The sequence below is a fragment of the Euprymna scolopes genome, chromosome 36, assembly GCF_053919585.1.
Source record: "Euprymna scolopes isolate OS-2025 chromosome 36, ASM5391958v1, whole genome shotgun sequence".
Classification (NCBI taxonomy): domain Eukaryota; kingdom Metazoa; phylum Mollusca; class Cephalopoda; order Sepiida; family Sepiolidae; genus Euprymna; species Euprymna scolopes.
The window spans coordinates 24,464,481-24,484,804 of record NC_136517.1 but is presented as its reverse complement, the minus strand read 5'-3'; the positions used below and the strand labels follow the sequence as shown (position 1 = coordinate 24,484,804).

Sequence of the window (20,324 nt, the reverse complement as noted above, 5' to 3'; positions counted from 1 at the left end):
GTAAAAATTAAAAGGAAAAAGAAGATAAAATGGATGAAATGTTGAATGTAAACGCGAGGTGGGAATGAAAGTGAAAATAAAGATAGATAACTCGAGGAAAGGAAAGAGAAATGGAAATAAATTGATTAATATATAAGATGATGTAGTAAAAGAACTACACAGAGAAAGAAAAAAGAGAGATTGAGAGGGAGGAAGAGGGTAGGAGAGAGAAAGGGAAAGAAAGAAGTTTGAGAGTTTTTTAAAAAGGGCTAAATTTGCACCTTGTATTCTGTCTTAAAATAACGATGCAATATGTGTAGAGCGTAGCATATGTTTCGATAGTACATGTTATTTGTGCTCAGTAAATAGAGGAAAAATTCTTCTTCACTCAGTGAATTAGATTTTGTTTTAGATCCAGAGAATCCCCCTTTGAGGTATATGCCTTTCTCAAAAACTTGGCGATTGTTGAAAGAAAAGTAATAATATCATATAATGTATTTATTTAGACAATTCCTTTCTATTTTTGATTTTGAAAAATCTTTTTTGTTTTGAAAAAAAAAATGTTAAATGCTCCTTTCTGTCTTTTTTCTTACTCGTATTTCTCTCCTTTATATACGGCATAATCACGTTGACACACCGGTTCTCGTCAGATCACCGAAGTTAAGCAACGTTGAGCCTGGCTAATACCAGATGGGTGACCATTTGGGAATTCTAGGCGCCGTATGTGCTCTCCGCTTATCTCGGCATTGTTTCCAGTCGTCTTGTACCTCAACTTGCCACTGGTATGCAACAATGTTGACTCAGGAGAGGCGTGGTTGAGGATTGCGCAATTCTTGCCACACAAATTTCACGCGCAGGCACCCTTACAGTGGGTATCCATAGTCTGTCAAGACTGAAGGAAGCTTTAAATTTCTCTCCTTTACTTTCTTATCTTTCTCTTCATTCTCAATTATTTATGTAATTTACACATACAACTTGTTACTTTCTCTGATATGTTGAACTGCGAACCATTATGCACTTATAAATTCTATTAAGTAAATATCGCCTAATTTACCACGTCGTTGTATATATATATATATATATATATATATATATATATATATATATATATATATATACTAGCAGAAGTACCCGTCGTTGACTGGGTTAAAAAACAGCCTACAGCAAATGGACTGTGATTGATGAAAGTATGATAGGTTATGAAAAGGAGGGGGTTGTAAAGAGATAGGTTTTGATACTCAAAAATTTTACCCTAAGTAAAATATGATGAAAGTAAAGATAATTTTCGCGAAAATATATTTTTTATATCAACTTTGTTTCCATTTGTAGCCAAGAGTGACCAACAAAATGATGTTTCCTTACAAAGAGAAAATCTTATATATATATAATAATATAAATATACAAGAAATAAATGTTACCATATTCAATAAAAGTTATTTTTATGGTAGAAAAGTTCATTGGTTTGTATTTTTAAGTAGTTTATAAAAAAAAATGTTTTTTAATTCACGGACCGGTTTTAAAATAATCAAAATGGCAGCGACTTTGAAATGGAGAGCCCCGTTTTCAATTTGAAGGAGGGACACCGAAGCATTCTGTGTTCAAAATTTAAGAGAGTTCCGTCAACGTAAGGAATATTTATAAACATATTTTAATGTTTTCCGTTATTTTGTGCTTGAGGAATATTCGATTATGACAAGTGTAGTTTATATAAAAAGTCATTTAAGTAGTCATTGCCTCAAATTTCGTTTTAATTTCGATTCGCTGAAATTATTTCAAGTAAAGAGCATTAGAAACTATTTCAAAACAAAAAAACATGTATTGAACTTTCATTGACTATGGTAACCTTGTTGACTTTTTTTTTTTTTTTACAAAGGCATCACCACATTATCAAGGCCCAGAGGCCACTCAAGGATAAGGGTTAAAGAGTGTACAGTAGAAATTGGTCAATATAGTAATCATTAGTAATGAAAATTTGGTAAATTTAATAACTTATATGGAACGGCTCATCAAGAACTTATTTACTTTAGACTTGAAGACAACCATATTGTAGTCAGCCGGAAAGCAGGAAAACGGAAGACAATTCCACAGGCGTGCAGTTCTAAGAAAGAAGCTTTGTTCATGGAATCTACGTTTAGGTTTAGGCACAGATAAAGAGTGGGGGAAATTATTGATAGTGTTTACAGCTAAACGAGTGTTTCTTGTGAAAGTTTGGCGAGGGGGGGACCATAGAATGAAGCTCAGTTGAACACTTTCCATGAAAATAACGATACATCAGAGACAAACTCGCAACATCTCTTCTGTGAGATAGAGGTTGCAAGGAGGAGAAAAGGACATCTCCTACGAGGCTACGAAGTCTATTTTGAACTCTATCAAGGCAGGACAAGTCCTTTCTAGCAGCTCCTGCCCAGATGTGGCAACAGTATTCCATCCTTGGACGTACCTGGCTCTTATATAGGTAGAGAATAGCATCAGCAGTGAGATATCTACTGGATCGATAGAAAGATCCCACCATTTTTCCAGCGGCCTTGGCAACAGATTTGATATACGTGTTCCATTTAAGATCAGGAGTAATGGTCAAGCCCAGAAGCTTGTCAAAACTTGAGACCTCCTTAAGACGAGAGCCATTCATTTCAATTGATGACAAATGTGAATTAGAATGTTGATGATGTAAAGAGAGAAGCTTGGTTTTAGATGCAATTAAAAGTAACCAGCCACTCCTTTCCCCATTGTACTACGTGCTCAAGATCAGAGGAGAGAGAATTGGAGAGAACTTGGTCGTTTACTGTCTTAGATGTGGTACCATAAATGGTGGTGTCGTCAGCATAAATGTCTACAAATGATGTAAGGATATGATTTGGAAGATCATTAATGTAGATCAGGAAAAGTGTTGGGCCCAGGATGGATCCCTGAGGGACACCGGCATTAATACTGTGAGCTTCTGATTTTTGCCCCTCAACTACTACTCTTATGAACCTATCAGAAAGAAATGATTTAATAATTGAGAAGACTTTTCCAGCTATACCATAGCTAGCGATCTTATGAAGTAAACCTTTATGTCATACCCTATCAAAGGCTTTAGATATGTCAAGAGTAATTGCCCTAGAAAGATTGCCACCGTCGAGAGATTTGCTAATCCTATGCGATATAACTGTAAGGACATCTGCTGTAGATCTAGCAGAACGGAAACCATATTGAGTGTCACTAAGAAGGTTATTTTTGTTGAGATGTTTGATTACTTCTGTATTTAACACAGATTCTAGCAACTTACTCATGACGCAGAGGAGACTTATTGGCCTGTACTGAGAGGGGGGTGAGCGATCACCTGAATTCTTAAATACAGGGCATACTGATGAGATTTTCCAGGGAGATGGGAAACTATTCTCCTTAAGACAACGTTTAAACAGTTTTGTAAGTATGGGCGCTAATTCAAGTTGAAGTTTTTTGAGTACTATAATTGGAATACCATCAGGGCCAGTTGCTTTACTCGAATCAAGGTTTTTGATTAGCTTCGCAACATCACGTACAGATATACGTATATCACATAGCGTGTTTTCTGATACAGGAGGAAATATTGGAGGTTGGCGGTCTTGGTCGCAAAGGGTAGAATTAGCTGCAAAGTTCTTGACAAAGAGTTTGGCTTTGTCTGATGCTGACGAGATTACCTCAGGTCCATTGATAATAGTTGGGATGGAGCACACGCTTCTATTCAGGATTCTGTTTGCTATTTGCCAAAACTGGTGGGAACCAAGCCTCTGCTCAGCTACTTTGGACTTAACAGATTGAGCATACAACACTCTTGCGTTCCTTATTACTTTCTTAGAATGGTTGCTGGCAGTCCTGAAAACGGCTTTAGTTTCCATACATCTATTACGTTTGAAGCAGTGGAAAAAGTGATTTCTGTGCGCAATGGCAGCAGCACATTCTGGAGAGAACCATGGCTGGCTGTTAGGTTTTTGCTGAAACTTTTTAGAGGGTATGAAATGGTCAATACCTACAATTAACCATTCATTGAGGTCTAATACTATAGAGGACACATCCTTTTTAAACATGGAATGCAGAGGTAGATCAGATATAAATGTACGGAAGCTATCCCAGTCAGCCTTAGTGTATCGATATACTGTACGATGAAGAGGTACGTCTGGGGACTTATTACATTTCATTTTTATCTTAATTGATACAACAGAGTGGTCGGAAGATCCAAGAGGCGACAGAACAGAAACTGAACATAGTTCAGGGCAAGTTGTGAGAAAAAGGTCTAGTAGGCTCGCATACTGGCCGTCATTATCGGGTACACGGGTAGGTTCCTGAACAATCTGAGTGAGGTCATAGGCAATGGAGAAATCATGACAGAACCTCCCCTCATCATCGGTCTTGTTTGAGTGGGTCAACCATTCGACGTTGTGAACATTGAAGTCTCCACATACGTGAATGTTAGCTGAAGGATAAGTAGAAAGGACTTGGTCAATTTTCTCAGATATGCTTTGAAAGATAGTAACTCCGCTGTTGTGGGGGCGATAGAGAGTAAATATAAATGCAGTAGTGTGAGCTAAAGCAACCCGGAAGCACATATAGGGTAAGTTAGGATCTTCCCTGGAGATGTCCCTCCCACATGGAAAGCTATCTTTAATATAGGCACATATTCCATGCCCATGGCGATCTTGGGGGTCAGATTTAGAAGTTAAGTTAGAGTATCCTGAAATTGCAAACTCATCTAGGGAAATACCCTGTCCAATGCCAGTTTCACTTAAAAATAAAAGGTCTGGTTTAGTCTCCTGTAATTGGGTTTAAACCTCTGGAAGGTTAGAACGAAGACCCCTGATGTTGGAGAAGGAGACATGGTAGTAGGGGTCTACGTTGGAAGTTGGAGAACCGGGTTTAATCGTGTATTTTTTCTTGAAACTTGTCATGATGAAATTTTGGAATTTGTGGACTAGGTCGACAGATTTACTTAGAGCAGGACAGAGAGGGGAAATTAAGAGAGAAAAAGAAACGAAGAATTTTTTTTTTATTTGTAGCTAATGATAAGGTAAAGCCGTAACAATTACCCACTAGTATGGCATCGAGAGGCCCCACCAGAAGCTACTGCATGGTCCAGAATCCATTCACCAAATGGCAATACAGCAGCCCCAGTACTTTGCACCTGCTGATAGGACAGCCTCCTTAGTGGTTAATCCAAGGTTCGGGTCCCTGACTATCAGGCGGATAACGTCAGCCCAGACAAAACGTTTACCTCCAGCACCCTTACTAGTGACATGGCTACAAGGATAGACATAGAAACAGAAAATTTCCGCCATCTCAGCCAACTGTTCGCAAAAATACTGCCAACCTAGAAAACAGCTTTTTCTTCTCCCTTTGTCCGAAAAATCACTCATTTAAAAAAATGAGGACTGAGGGACAAATAAGAAGAAGCGAGAGTAACAGGAGCTGCCGATAACGCATCCACAATGCGTTTTCTACTCTCCATTAAAAAAAAAACAAAAAAACTATTAAGTATTGTACTTAATAAAAGTCCAACGGACGTGTTTAAGGGAAAGTATGGTGATAGATTCCCCTCACACGAACTAAAAATGAGTATAATTCGTAATTTTTGCTATCAACTCGGTAGATAAATAAACATATGTACGAGGAAAAAAAAAAAGCTAGCATTTAATAAAACAGAAATACACAAATTAAATACTGAAATAAAATGGAGTTGTTAATATTTTAAATCTAAAATAAAAAGCATGATTGAAATCACTTATCTCAACAAAAACAATTCCGTCTCCAAATTGCAAACTGTATTGGAAGAAATTCAGTTAGTAGCGTTCAAAACATTTTTTTTGAAATCAGCCGTTAAAAGAAAATCGTGATTTTATTCTGAACTTAAGCTAGTAACGTTTTAAGAAGCTTACGATATAAAAGAAAAGGCTGATGGGGGGGTTCTTCCGAAAGTAAGTTGGTGCCGTTATAAGAAATTTCGAGATAAGATGGAAGCCGGTATTGGACTAGAAAAAAGCTAGCATTTAATAAAACAGAAATACACAAATTAAATACTGAAATGGTAACATTTACTTCTTGTATATTTATTTTTTCGGGTAGTTGTTTGTTGGCTTTTCTTACTAAATAATATCGACGAAATATCGAAAAACAAAGAAACAAAAACAGTTTTGAAAAATAATGGAGCTTTACTTACTTTAGTAAAATAATCCGAAACAGCAAAATGTGATATTAAAAAAGTAAATACGTAATTACTTTAGTTTTTTTAAAGCAAAGAATCGATATAAATATGAATAAGAAGAAAATGGCGCCCTTTTCAAGCAGAACAGCTTCGTTTAAGTTTTACGGTATTGAACGGTGTAGCATTGTGCCGTCGGATTCAGGGTTGTACTATTGTAATGTAAAGAACACGCAGAAAGGGCTGTAATCAACTGAAGTCCTTCTAGTACACTGACAAAAAAGCTTAAACAGATATAAAAATAAAATAAAAAGGTTATGTAAATGTTTGTAAAAAGACACGTAATAATGTTCTTATTTTTATTATTTATCTATTTTCGAAAGAGTGTCACGTACAAGTGGAGAAGGAAAAAACAGAGTTATGCAAAATTTGTGTCGAGAATTGTCAAAAGTTCCGACTTTTTTTTTTGCTTTCACTTTAATAAGAACGTTAATTTATAAGGTGAATTTATTCGACACACTATGATCCAACTAAAAAAAAATAATAAAAGCTAACGTGAATTAAGATTAAAGTTAAGTTGCTATTGCGGACCCTCACCCATTTTTAAGAAATCCTTGTTAAACTTTGTGACATATTTACATTCTATGGAGGTCAGGCGCGAACGAACACCCAATAATTTTATTATACCATATTTCTTCAAACTGAAACATAATTATCAAAGTATACATACGCAAATAGATATGAAAAGTCTTTGTTAAAGTTTGTGCCATATTTCCATAGGGTACAGGCGCGAACGCAGACCCCACAATTTTATTATATCATCTCTATTTAAGTTAAAACATACTTATCAAAGTATTCTTATTCGATATCAAAAACCCTTGTAAACGTTTTTTATTCATTTTTTATTTTCATACTTTGGGGGCCACACGCGAACGCAGAGCCCACAATTTTTATGAACCATCGTTCTGCCAGATCAAACATACCCATTCTTGATCCTCGATACATCTTCTATCATTATAAGTAATCAGTTTTTTAAAATAGTCAACCATATAGGAGCCTATTCGTGAGCAGACACACACACACACACGTTCAACTTTATATATATATATATATATATATATATAAATATATATATATACACATACAGGGTGACCCAAAAAATAGGGTCCCAACTATAATTAGGCCCTGTTTCGTAGTGTTTTGTCCGAATGAAATGAAACTTTAGTCATAACTAGTTTATTATATTCAAAACATCACATCAAAACACTAGGGTCTTTGGCCTTTTTTCTCCGTTCTACAGAATATGTTCTAGATGGCCTCCATTTAGCTTTTGTTTTTGTTGGGGGTGGGGGGTCACACTATATATATATATATATATATATATATATATATATATATATGAAAGCAGGCCGCCCATTGGACCCAATATATAGTAATGATTCAAAAAGTTAAAAAGGACTGGTGCGTCAGAATCGAGAATCGAAACCGAAACGTTTAGCTTGCGATTTACCTTTTCCTTTGACATTAATGTCTGAGCTATGAAGACATGTTTGCTGCAAGGATAACAATTAAGACATCAACTAATAGCTATTACGTTACGCATACATATTCGTAATACTGTCGTTCTACCTTCAACTTGCAGATTCCATTGATTTAGTTTTCCCACTTTTGCGCCGATATTCCCCCATAAACCCAAATATGAAGTTTTGCATCGGTTCGAATACTCTATATATTAAGTTTCATGGCTGTAGACCAAAAACTGACAAAAGAGTTTAATAGGCATACTTTTTAAACAAATATATATATATATATATATATATATATATATATATATATATATATATATATATATATATATATATGCATACATACATACATAATACAAATGTCGCAGTTTTCCCCTCTGCACCAAAATAGCGTAGGTTTATGACAACAGAAGCTACATACACATTTCTTATGTCTACACTATTAGCCAATATCGTATGTAACTGTGGGTCGACATTTTAGATACATTAATTCGTTACAATAAAACTCTAGATTTTATTCTAGGTGTGACATCATCACAGTCGCAAGGATATACAATGGAAGTAGCTGCTATTTTTCACTCTAAAAATAAATACTACTCCCGTACCTAGTCGACACCGGGAGGTGTTCTGCGTTAGGGTTATACATGGGGGTTCGCCCTAAGTTTCTGGCTCATATACTTATGCACATACCATAATCTTTTCCTTTTCTCTATCTATATTAAATTTCATGTCTGTAGACCAAAAACTGACAAAAGAGTTTAATAGCCATGCTTTTTAAACAAATATGTATACGCATACATATTTATATTAGTCGTGGTACCTGTAATATATATATATATATATATATATATATATATATATATATATATATATATATATATATATAGAGAGAGAGAGAGAGAGAGATATTTGTGTTTACCATAACCTTTTTACGAAAATATAAATCATGTAGAATATCTACATTAATATAATTACACGTAATGGTTAACTAAAGATGATCATTTCATAATAAAACCGAAAAAACTAATAGGAAATTAATTAAAATGCATGTTTAAAAGAATATGTAAATTAGCTAGATCTTTTGCAGATAAATGCATTTCCACAATCCATACATAACCAAGTTGTATTTTTTTAAATAAAAAGAAAAACCGGTTTATAATATGAATACCAATGCACGAAAACTCAAATTTGTCTTTATAAATCTTTTAATATTTAATCATAAAATTGTTATTTTCCCCGATTACCATGAAAACACATGTTAAAAATGTAGATATTTAATAAAACGTAAAAACAAAACTTGTGGAGGTGATTTATAGATTTTAGTTTTACTGGTACTTTTAAATCAATAAATATTTATTATTGTTTTTATTCCTACCAGAAGTGAAAGATTTTATTCAAAAACAAAATCAAATAAAGAAAAGATAATTAAAAGAATCGTTTTTGGCATCGGAAAATAGACACTATTTTTTCCGATTTCGATACCGATTTCGATACCGATTTCGATACTTCGAAATGTTCTGATTGTTCCAATTCCCAATTTCGACTAATCGTCCCAATTCTAGTAATTACATATAAATAAATAACATAATTTTCTCATTTAGATAACTCAAGAGGACAATATTAGAGTTATAAATATTTTTTTCTTATGTCTACGACGTTACTTGGAATAGACACACAAGTATTTCCTTATTTTCAAAATGTTTGTCTTTTACTGCTAACACCTTGCGTACAATTGTTTTAGCCCCCGTAGGTATATACCAATTAACCATTTATGATTTGCACAATTTAGACTTCATCAGCACGTAGAAAAAACAACAACAAATTTTTCAAGTTTCACAACCCACGAATAGGACCTTTCTTGTTAACATAGCGGTATTCATTTTTTATCGACAACATATATCCAAAATATCAAACAAGCTTTGTCTACGTTTTTAGATCAAACACACTTAATTCTGCACTAGTCATTCGCCGGCATTTCTTTTCCTTCTCTTTCGCGCGTTTTCCTTTTTAAGGCTTCCGGTAGTCTGAGCTTAAACTGTTAGCTTCGCAGCAAATGATTTAAAAATTCATTTTTTATTTTCTATTGATTTTTTTTCAAATTATTATTTAATTCATTTCATGTGTAATTTTTTCTAGATGTAAAACTAAATATTTTATATTTTTCAGCGAATGTTTACAGTTTTTCGATGAGACACGTTGAATCTCGAAACTCGGCCCTTAAAAGGGAACATAAATTGGAACAAATATATCGACGTCATTGCCAGGACTACTGTGAAGAATGTATACTCTCTCTAGCATGCTAGGGTGATACTTACACCTCATAATATCCTGTAGCTCTACAAGGTCACCATTCGCCCACGAATGAAGTATTGTTGCCACATTTGAGCTGATGTATTTGGTCTTCCACTACTAAAGTGTTGCCAACATAATAGGCCGCGTACTGTCAGCCAAACACCATGTTTTGTCTCATCGACGAAATGCTGCCTCATTGTGCCTATTTTGTAAGTATTTTTATGGAAGGTGCTTTGACAAAATCCAAGCTGTTGTGCTCTCCCGAAAAATCCAACAAGTAGCAAAATACCATCCCTACGCTGTAGAGATTTCGAAATGCCGTGCGACGTTCTGCTCACATAGTTTCTTCTTTTGAACTGCTAGACGTTAGATTCTCTTCAAGTATCCCTGCATCAGCGACGGCACTGACACGCAGAAGGTTACGTTTAATGTAAACAGACATCTTGCTGCTCAACTCCTAACATAGTATCCCTGCAAATTTTGTTCAAAATAGTAGCGCCTTGCTATGAAACTGTGCCTTGTTTGAGGTGAATAAACAAAAGTTTTTTACGAGCTTCCCTTGTTATTACGATATTAAATCCCCCAACACGCCTTGTTTCCTGTTGTTAATAAACCCCAAAATAATGTGCAGTCTTTTGTTAAGGAAAATGTGATACGCGTTAGGTGTATCAGAATTTTTGTAGGAAATTTTGACACCCCTAACACGAAACTGCGAATAAAATATAAAAAAATCCTCGTAATTTCTATTTTAAAAGTGGGTTGTTTATTTTCCTTATTGATTATACTTCCAAAATAAACTATTAAAGTTGTATAAAATGTAATAGAAATATTATTTTTTTATTTAAAAAAAAACAGTAATGAAATTAATTGAATTTTACGAATTCAGTATTTTTCAATTTTTAAACTTTTAAATTTTTCTATTGATTCTATTTTTACGATATTTTCAGGGTCAATGTGAAATTTTATGCTCTTTCCAATAAATCGAATATAATATTTTAGACGAACGTCTTTTTTTTTAATTCACGCCCCCCATTTTGAAATGTCTATTAAAAAGTAAAAAATTAATTTACTCACCAAAGTTTTATATATCACAAGTTGAAGATAAAAGATCGATAAATAACATATTAAAATTAAAAATTTAAAAAAAGTGTTGTTTTTTTTTAGAAATTTACCTGTAAAATCCGAAGTTTTTTTGTTTGTTTTTTTTTATGAAACCTTGGTCCTTGCTCCTTTAATTGAAAAAAAAAATGAGGGGTTGAATTACATTAGTTATATAGTTATAAGCTTGGAAAGATTACATTACTTAGTAGTTATAAGCTTGGAAAGACATGGGAGTCGAATTATTCAATATTTTTCACGAAGTTTCTGACACACCTAGATATGCGTTACTAACCAATTTTTTTTCCGTACGCCCTGTAGTATTCAAATAAAGTTTTACATTTTTTTTACCACCAATTTGATGACCTTACGCTTTATTTGTTTTTGTTTCATATTTAATGTCGTTATATTTTCTGCAGATAATATTTTGATTATGTTTGTGTTCCACATAACAGCGACATCAGACATTTACCGTAAGTTTAAAGCGGATAGAAAGAGGATCGACTATAGGAGAGAGAGAGAGAGAAAGAGATAAGAGAAAAAAGTAAACAGACGTGCACAGTGGTTATGTAGTATTCGTCGTATAGAAACTTTCATGGCAACAAAATACAATTTTCGCTCGAATTTTAATATGTATTTTAAGGAAAACAAATATAAAAATTTCCGTGCGATCAATAATTCGTATGTACTTCTTCAATAGTGGCATTTCCCATTTTGATGATAAAGCTTATATTGTTTTGTTTTTTATCTTTTCCCATTCAAACAAGACATATTGCCAATTTGGCATAAGGGTTAATGTTAAGAATCATGTCTAAGAGAGGATTATGTAGAGTTGAGTAGCGGTATATTTGTTCACATTACATTTAAATTCTGGATATGACCTTAAACTATATCCGATGGTGAGGTCCCAGCTTGCGGGATTTGGGGAGTGTGGAGCCACCCCTTAATTGCCATCGCTCCCAGATCCACTCTGATTCGGAGTGGTAGTACCTGTTAGGGTCCAAACTATTAGTTAAATGGGGACTGATTTGCAATATATATATATATATATATATATATATATATATATATATATATATATATACTGTATTTTTTTTATTCTATTAAAAATATTTTATTCAAAACCACAGGATTCAGCATTAAATAACCTGCAAAGGGTTGATATGCCGTAAAACAAAAACAACCAACCAACCAACCATTACATTTAAACTTATCCGTGTTATTACAGTCAGAGAAGCATGAAAACACGGAGGATTATCCAGTATTTAGTATGTGGAGGGGAAACTTATTAGAATAAAAGACGGTCCTGAATATGACCTTAAACTATATCCAGTGGTTAGTCATCAGCTTGCGGTCTTTGAGGAGTGTGGAGCCACCCTTTAATTGCCATTGCTCCCAGGCCCACTCTGACTCGGAGTGGTAATACCTGTTAGGGTCCCAACTATGGATTAAATAGAAACTGACTTGAAAACAACAAATATATTCTATTAAAAAATATTTCTTCAAAATCTTTGGATTCGGCATTAAACAATCTTAAAAACGTTGATATGCCGTAAAACAAAAGCAACCAACCAACATTAAAAGCCTTTCTGGCATCTTAGAACCTCAATGGTGAAGAGATTAAATTTTGTTGCTTTTCGGGTTTGTCAGAAGCATGTACGCCGAGGGTGCTCTGAGTTTATCGGAGCCCATTCCATTAAAGTGCTTGCAACATGGACAACATTGCGGCGATATGACAATGGTTGGGGCTGAGCCGATAGCGGGGAACCTATTAGATTTAGGACTCTTTTTGAACCCTGACAAGAGTGAGAGACAAGTTGAAGATGCACCAGCTTCGATGTGGCAACAATAAACCGTTATGACTTTGTAGAAATATACGATACTCTCAGGTGTGTGTATTTCTCTATTATAGTAGAGGGAGCACACCTTCATTGCAGTAGTCGTAGCAGTGGTATTAATGGATTTATTTCAACCAATGGCTCCTTGAAATGTTAAGCCAATAAGTTTTAACGATTAGTTCTGTATTATTTGTCATGGGATTCGGTGATTGATGCCTTTTGTAATTGTTAAATGAAAAAGACTTATTTATTTATTAAAAGAACTGTCTCGGTGCTGATGCGCATGGCTCAGAGGCTAAGAAATCAGGCTGTAGAGAAGTGTGGTTAATTTTTAATTATAGCTGATGGCATCCAAGTAATTTTTAAAAATTAAAATATGTTTCAGATAATTATACGATCCGGCAAAATATGGCGGCCTACTAAAATATATATATATTGTCATCCACATACAGTAATGTTTCGTTGTATCACAACTCATCAGTGCGGCTAGCCAAAGACGTGTCCCCAGCCGTGGATTGAACCTACGACTGTCGCATTGGCAGTCGGCAGCTCTCACCATCCGGCTACGAATCAGTGCCGTAAATACTTCTCCTAGAGTGTGTATTAAATCCATATTATATATAGCTTTAGTTTTAAATTACGTGTAATTTTAAATTACGAGTTTACTTTTATTTACGTGTAATTATATTCATACAGATATTCTACATGATTTAAACTTGTGTAATGTTTGCGTAAAAACTAGTATTAGTAGCAATAAATGTCACTAACCACGGTCCCGTTCAACTAAAGTCGTTTATTTATGTGTGTATGCATGAAATAATATTCAAATTAATCTCATAATCCCGTGAAATTCCGACGCTAATTAGTTCTTAATCGCTGGTGAACATTATGATATTTCTTTTTAAATTGTTGAATAAAAGATCATCAAAATGATGAATTGTGAGAATATATACAAAATAAAAAAATTAGATGAATTCAGTAAGACTAATCTGCGCTTAGCCGTTATCTAACTCAGACCCGTCATAATTAGAATGATGAAGCCCCGGTTCACTGGTTTTATGAAGCCATGAGAATACAAATGTCGAACCACATGTGTAATAAAATATTGTGGGAAAATAAGACGATATGCACGCACGTCTGAAGGTCGAACGCAGGTCTGACGAAAGAACAATTTCCCGAAATATATTGACACTAATACTCCTGTTGACAACCTGACACAAGTAAGCGTACAATGCATGCATAATATAATATAATATAGTATATTACAATATAATATAATATAGTATAATCTATATTTTTATAAAGTAATAGGGTTCGTGTGTTTCTGTCTGTGTGTACAGCTCTCCATCATCAACGAAATATAAAGGAGGTAAGAGGGTAGATCTCTCCTGGTAGAGAAACATTAGAACCCATTTTAGGAAGTTTCTGTTAAAGGAGACATAAGAATCTATGCCTAATTTCTTTATATACTAGTCTACAAACCACCCCCATATCGAATGACTTATGCTCATTTGCATATCACATTATATTAAATCTCTTTAACTAATTACCTCGACCTTATTACATATTGGAAATATTCTAATCATTTCAACTGTACTATTTACAAAATCTATTTAATATTTAATTATTTAATATATTTTCATTTAATTTTATATTCGATTTATTTCACTTTACGTATATTATCAAAACAATTCATTGGCGAGGAAAGCTTTATGTTTTGGGATTGTATTGAAAATGTAATGGAAATTTCAATTTCGTTCCGTTTTAATCTTTTATATTTTACTTGCCAATATAATTGAAAGAATACAATTCAACTATCGTAATTTTATATAAATAAACAAAAACAAATATTTAAAAATAAAACTTTATTAAAAAAGAAATAATTTTATTTTTAAATGAAAAAAATCAATTTAGTAAAATAATTGTATTAAACACCCCCAGCCTTGTCAGCAAACCTGTAAACCTATAAAAGTTAACATTTCGAATGTAAACAGTGATTTTTCGATTTTGTTAGCGCTTGCCGCAATTAAAGACAATTAAAACGGAACTAACTTTATTTCCATTCTATTTTTTAAACAACCCCCAAAACATAACGCTCTCTTCCAGTTATAGCCAATTTTTTTTTTAATTAAATAAAACAGGTCAAAATAAACAGATAAGCGCATTTTCTTTTACATTTTTCTTACAACCATTGTCATTTAACCAACTGCAGGATACCGTTACTTTTGTGGGGTTGTTTTGAAAATGGCACGGAGATTATAATTTCGTTCCAATTTAATCTTTCTGGTCGAGCCTATTTCGAAAGCCTGTCTTATCATAGATTTGAACTACAAATAATTTATTACATTTTGATTATTACTATCTTAAGACTTAAAGCTTATATTTATTTCATTTTTCTATTTATATATTGAATTAGTTATTTCCAGTCTTATTTAAACTTAGTGCTTTTTTAAACCGGATGAACCTTTTATAAAAATATAAGTTTAACGTAAAGAACACGAACAAGGTTTTATTCAACTGAATTTCTTCCAGTTTACTAACAAAATATATAAATTTAAAAGAGATATAAATAATAAAATAAAAAGGTTATGTAATTTAAAAGAAATACACGTACTCACAAAAGCAGAACTTTTTTTACACATTTTTTTCTTTAAAACCATAACAATGAGACTAACAATTACCTAGATCTTAGGGTAATCGTGAAGAAAGAGAGAGCCTGTTTCCTCCGTTTGACTATAGGTGGCGTTACTGTCTGTCCACCCAGTTACGGAAGCACAAAATGTATATAATGCCGCCCTTGAAATAAAAATAAATGTTTTTGTTATATTTTAATTTTAAACATGTTTTTTTTTGGGGGGGGGGGGGTGCAAACATATTTAAGTTTTGTTTTTTGTTTTTTCAAACATATTTACGTTTTTTTTTGTTTGTTTTTGCAAGCATATTTAAGTTTTATTTTTCCAAACATTTACGTGTTGTTGCTTGTTTATTTTAAAACATTTACGGTTTTTTGGGGGGGTTTTTTTTGGTTTTTTTTTTTGCAAGCATAAACTAAATATTTTTGAAATATTTTTCTTTTTGAAAAGTTTGCTTATGCACTTATTGGTACCGCGCTATTTTTTAATAGTAGTTTCAAGTAAGATTCAGGTTTTACAATATCCTTTTTCAAATATATATATATATATATATATATATATATATATATATATATATATATATATATAAATACTTGCGGAAAAGGTAAAATAAGTGCAGAAAAATTAAGAAAAAAGGGGGGGGGTCCATAAAAAAGATAAAAGATAAAACGTTGATTTTTTTATTATTATCATAAGAGCGTAAAAAATACTCGCGGAAAAACGGTTGTACCCATAAATATGTTTAAAAGAAAAATATAGCAAAAACATTTAGTTTATGCTTGCAAAAAAAAACGTAAATGTTTAAAAATAAACAAGCATCAAAACGTAAATGTTTGGAAAAATAAAACTTAAATATGTTTGCAAAAAAATAAAACTTAAATATGTTTGCACAAAAAAAAAAAAGAAACATGTTTAAAATTAAAATATAACGAAAACATTTATTTTTATTTCAAGGGTGGCATTATATACATTTTGTACTTCCGTAACTGGGTGGACAGACAGTAACGCCACCTATAGTCGAACGGAGGAAACAGGCTCTCTCTTTCTTCACGATTACCGATCTTAGTAATTATTTGTTTTAATAGAACTGTTTTAATTGTACTGTTTACTTAGTTAACCTAAGTTGGTATTACATTTATTTTACATTTACTTTTTTTTTTAATTATTACTTTTAGACTGTGACGTTTACACCCGGAAGTAATGAGTCACACGTAGGTCGCTTTTATTCATTCCTTTTGGTCAAGATCAAAGTGTAGTATCTGTTCTTCAGATGCTGCACTTCATTTTCTTGTTCTCTTTCGGTGGAGGAGAAATCCTTCACGACTGAGACAATTTTTATTTTTGTACCTTTTCTCCACGTTAAAAAACGACCCTGGTGTCTAACTCTGTCCCGTGGGGAGGCATAGTAAATAGGTACAATATAATTGTTTATAATTGTACTATTCAGAAATATTATTTATAGTTCGTCCATTTCAGTTAGTATACATTTCCTTTACGCTTAATTAATTTACAATCATTAATATCGTTAAACAATTCCGTTTAAAACCGAAATTATGCCACCCAAACGAAGTAGAAACGAAAGTGAGGAAGAAAGAATGGAAAGATTGGAAGCTAATAGACTAAGAGTTGCTGCAATTCGCTCCAATGAAAACAATTCAGATAGAGAAAGACGTCTAGAACTTAACAGGATACGTCAAAGAGAAAGGAGAGCAAGACTGTCAGATTTGGAAAGAGAAACCCAACGTGAAGCTGACAGAACTAGACATGCTGTAAGGCGGTTAAATTCATCACAAGATGAAATTCAAGAAAGGCAAAGATATGCACTGGAAAGAGAAGCAATATTACGATCGAATGGATTATATGAGGTAAGTAGACGTACACAAGGTCAGTTGAGAGTGGCTCAACGACATCAGAATGAATCGGAAACCCAACGAAGCTTTCGCCTATACCAAGGGCAACAACGAGAGGCTGCATGGAGAGAGAGTATGACTTTGCCCCAGCAATTGACAGAAAACGAGGCAGCTAGACAACGAATGACTGCTTTGAGACACCATGAAATAGAACACTGCAATAGAAAAGGATTGCTCTACAACAAAAATGACTCTCTCACTACAGCTGATATAGGAAAAATGGACAAAGTATGTCAACATTGCTCAGCTGTAAAATTTAAAGGAGAAACCCCTGGTTGTTGTTGTTCTTCTGTTGTTGTGCTTGATAGCTTTCCACCACTGCCTCAGTTGTGCTTGATAGCTTTCCACCACTGCCTCAGTTGCTTCAAGATTTGCTCTCCGGCAATGGTCCCATCTCTAAAGATTTTCTGCAAAATCTACGCAGTTATAACAATTGTTTTGCAATGACATCATTTGGTCACAAAATTGCGGCAGTACATGGGTGGAATCCTTCTTTTAGAATTCGAGGCCAGGTTTGCCACCAGATTGGGAGTCTTTTACCATCTGAAGATGAAACAGCAAAGTTTATTCAAGTCTACTTCTTGGATAGTCTGGAAGAGGAACTACATAATTGGGGACGTGACAGTAGACTCAATAGAGACATTCTCCAAAGTCTGACTGAAGTTTTACATGAGAACAACAGCTTCATTTGTCAGCTGAAAACAACAAAGGAGAGGATTGAAGAAGAACACTTGGTAGAACATAAAGTTGTCATAAGGGAAGACCGAAAGCCGCAAGAAGAGCATCCACGGCGATTCAATGCTCCAACAACAACGTATGAGATTGGAATATTAATGGAGAATGAACCAACAGCTAACCGGGATATTGTCTTGCGTTTTAGAAATGATACATTAAAATGGATCTCCGAACTACATCCCCTCTACGATACTTTAATGTATCCGTTAATGTACCCCTATGGTTCTCCATCTTACAACATCTACATGAAGGCATCCAATGGGCGAAAAGTTACCCAACAGCAATTTTATTCGTACCATTTAATGACTCGGCCTGGAAACTATTTTCTCTGGTACCGAAGGCTATTTCAACAATGGCTGGTGGATGTGTACTGCAAGATTGAAACAGAACGTTTACAGTTCCTGAGGCGTGAGCAACAGACCCTGAGAGCTGACAATTATAGCAACTTGAGAGATTCAATTCTTAGGGAGGATGGGAATCCAGAACAGTTTGGTCAACGAGTTGTTCTTCCGGCAACTTATACAGGAGGCCCTCGATACATGTTTGAGCGTCAAAGTGATGCCATGGCATATGTTCGGCGAATGGGCCGAGCCGACCTCTTCATCACGTTCACAACAAATCCAAAGTGGACAGAAATTACAGAAAATTGTCTTCAAGGGCAAGACCCTCAGGATCGTCCAGATATTGTTGCCAGGGTTTTCAGGCAGAAGCTAAAAAAGTTACTTGAATTTATTAAAAAGGGAGGATTTGGCAGGTTGAGGGCTTTCCTGTACAGTATTGAATATCAAAAAAGAGGACTGCCGCATGCACACATCCTCACCTGGCAGGCCCCAGAGGACAAACTTCTACCAGAAAAAATGGATCTCTGCATATCTGCAGAGATCCCTGACAAAGAGGAAGATCCTGATCTTCATGCTAAAGTGATGGCACATATGGTGCATGGACCTTGTGGACCATTTAATCCAAATTGTCCATGTACGATTGACAACAAATGTTCCAAAAAATACCCAAAAGAATTTCTTCAGTGTACCGAGCAAGGCCAAGACTCTTACCCCAAGTACAGGCGAAGAAAACCAGAAGATGGAGGCAAGACTGGTACAATAAGGATGAAGAGAAATGGTCGGTATGTTAATCAAGAAATAACAAACCAGTGGATTGTTCCGTACAACAAGGTCCTCCTTCATGAATGCAAGGTATGTCGGCAGTTCAGAGGCGGCCTGGAGGATATTGGAACATCCCATCCATGAACATTTCCCCCCAATTGTACAACTTTCTGTTCATCTTGAAAATGGGCAGCATGTCATGTTCTCAGCTGATACTGCTCTGGGACGAGCCCAAGGTCCACCGCCTGCCACAACTTTGACAGCATTTTTTCAACTCTGCCATGAGGATGACTTTGCAAGGGGTCTCAAATACGTAGAAGTCCCTGAGTTTTACACTTGGAACAAATCGACAAAGAAATGGATGAGAAGAATGCGTGGGGTACAAGTTGAAGGTACTGAAAATGATGATGTATGGAAGGCACCATGCATTGGGAGAATCTACACGATTAGTCCAAAAGCAGGGGAGTGTTATTTCTTACGCCTGTTGCTCAATGAGGTTGCTGGTCTAACTTCATTTCAAAATTTGCGAGCATACAATGGTCAGGTGTTTGAAACATACAGAGCAGCGTGCCTTGCTCGAGGCCTTCTAGAAAATGACCATCACTTGCATCAAGCAGTAGGAGAGGCAAGTGCCACTCAATCACCTTCAAATTTGCGAAGCCTATTTGTGATAATTTTAACAGCCTGTGAGCCAAGAAATCCTCTTGAGATCTGGATGGCTTTTCGTGATGTAATATCTGAAGACATTCTTCACAGATACAGGCAAGAAGTTAACAATCCAGAAGCAGATTTTAATGAGGACATCTACAATAAAACTCTTTGTCTAATTGAAGAAAAAGTTCTCCTTATGTGCGGTCAACCATTGGCAAGTTATGGATTACCTGCACCAACGCAAGGGAGAGATGAAAGACTCGCGAGAGAGTATCAAGGTGAAGTTACTTATAATCTTGAAGAACTTTCCCTACAAGCAAAAAATATGCAAGAAAAACTGACCGATTCTCAAAGAGAAGTTTACAATTCATTCATGGCAATGTTGGAAGCACAAGGGGAAATGAA

The 20,324-nt window shown here is 34.6% G+C and overlaps 1 pseudogene; it reads left to right on the top strand.

The window, feature by feature from the left end:
• Positions 1 to 589: 589 nt before the first annotated feature.
• Positions 590 to 706, top strand: LOC145260778 (5S ribosomal RNA; annotated as a pseudogene).
• The last annotated feature ends 19,618 nt before the right edge of the window (positions 707 to 20,324 follow it).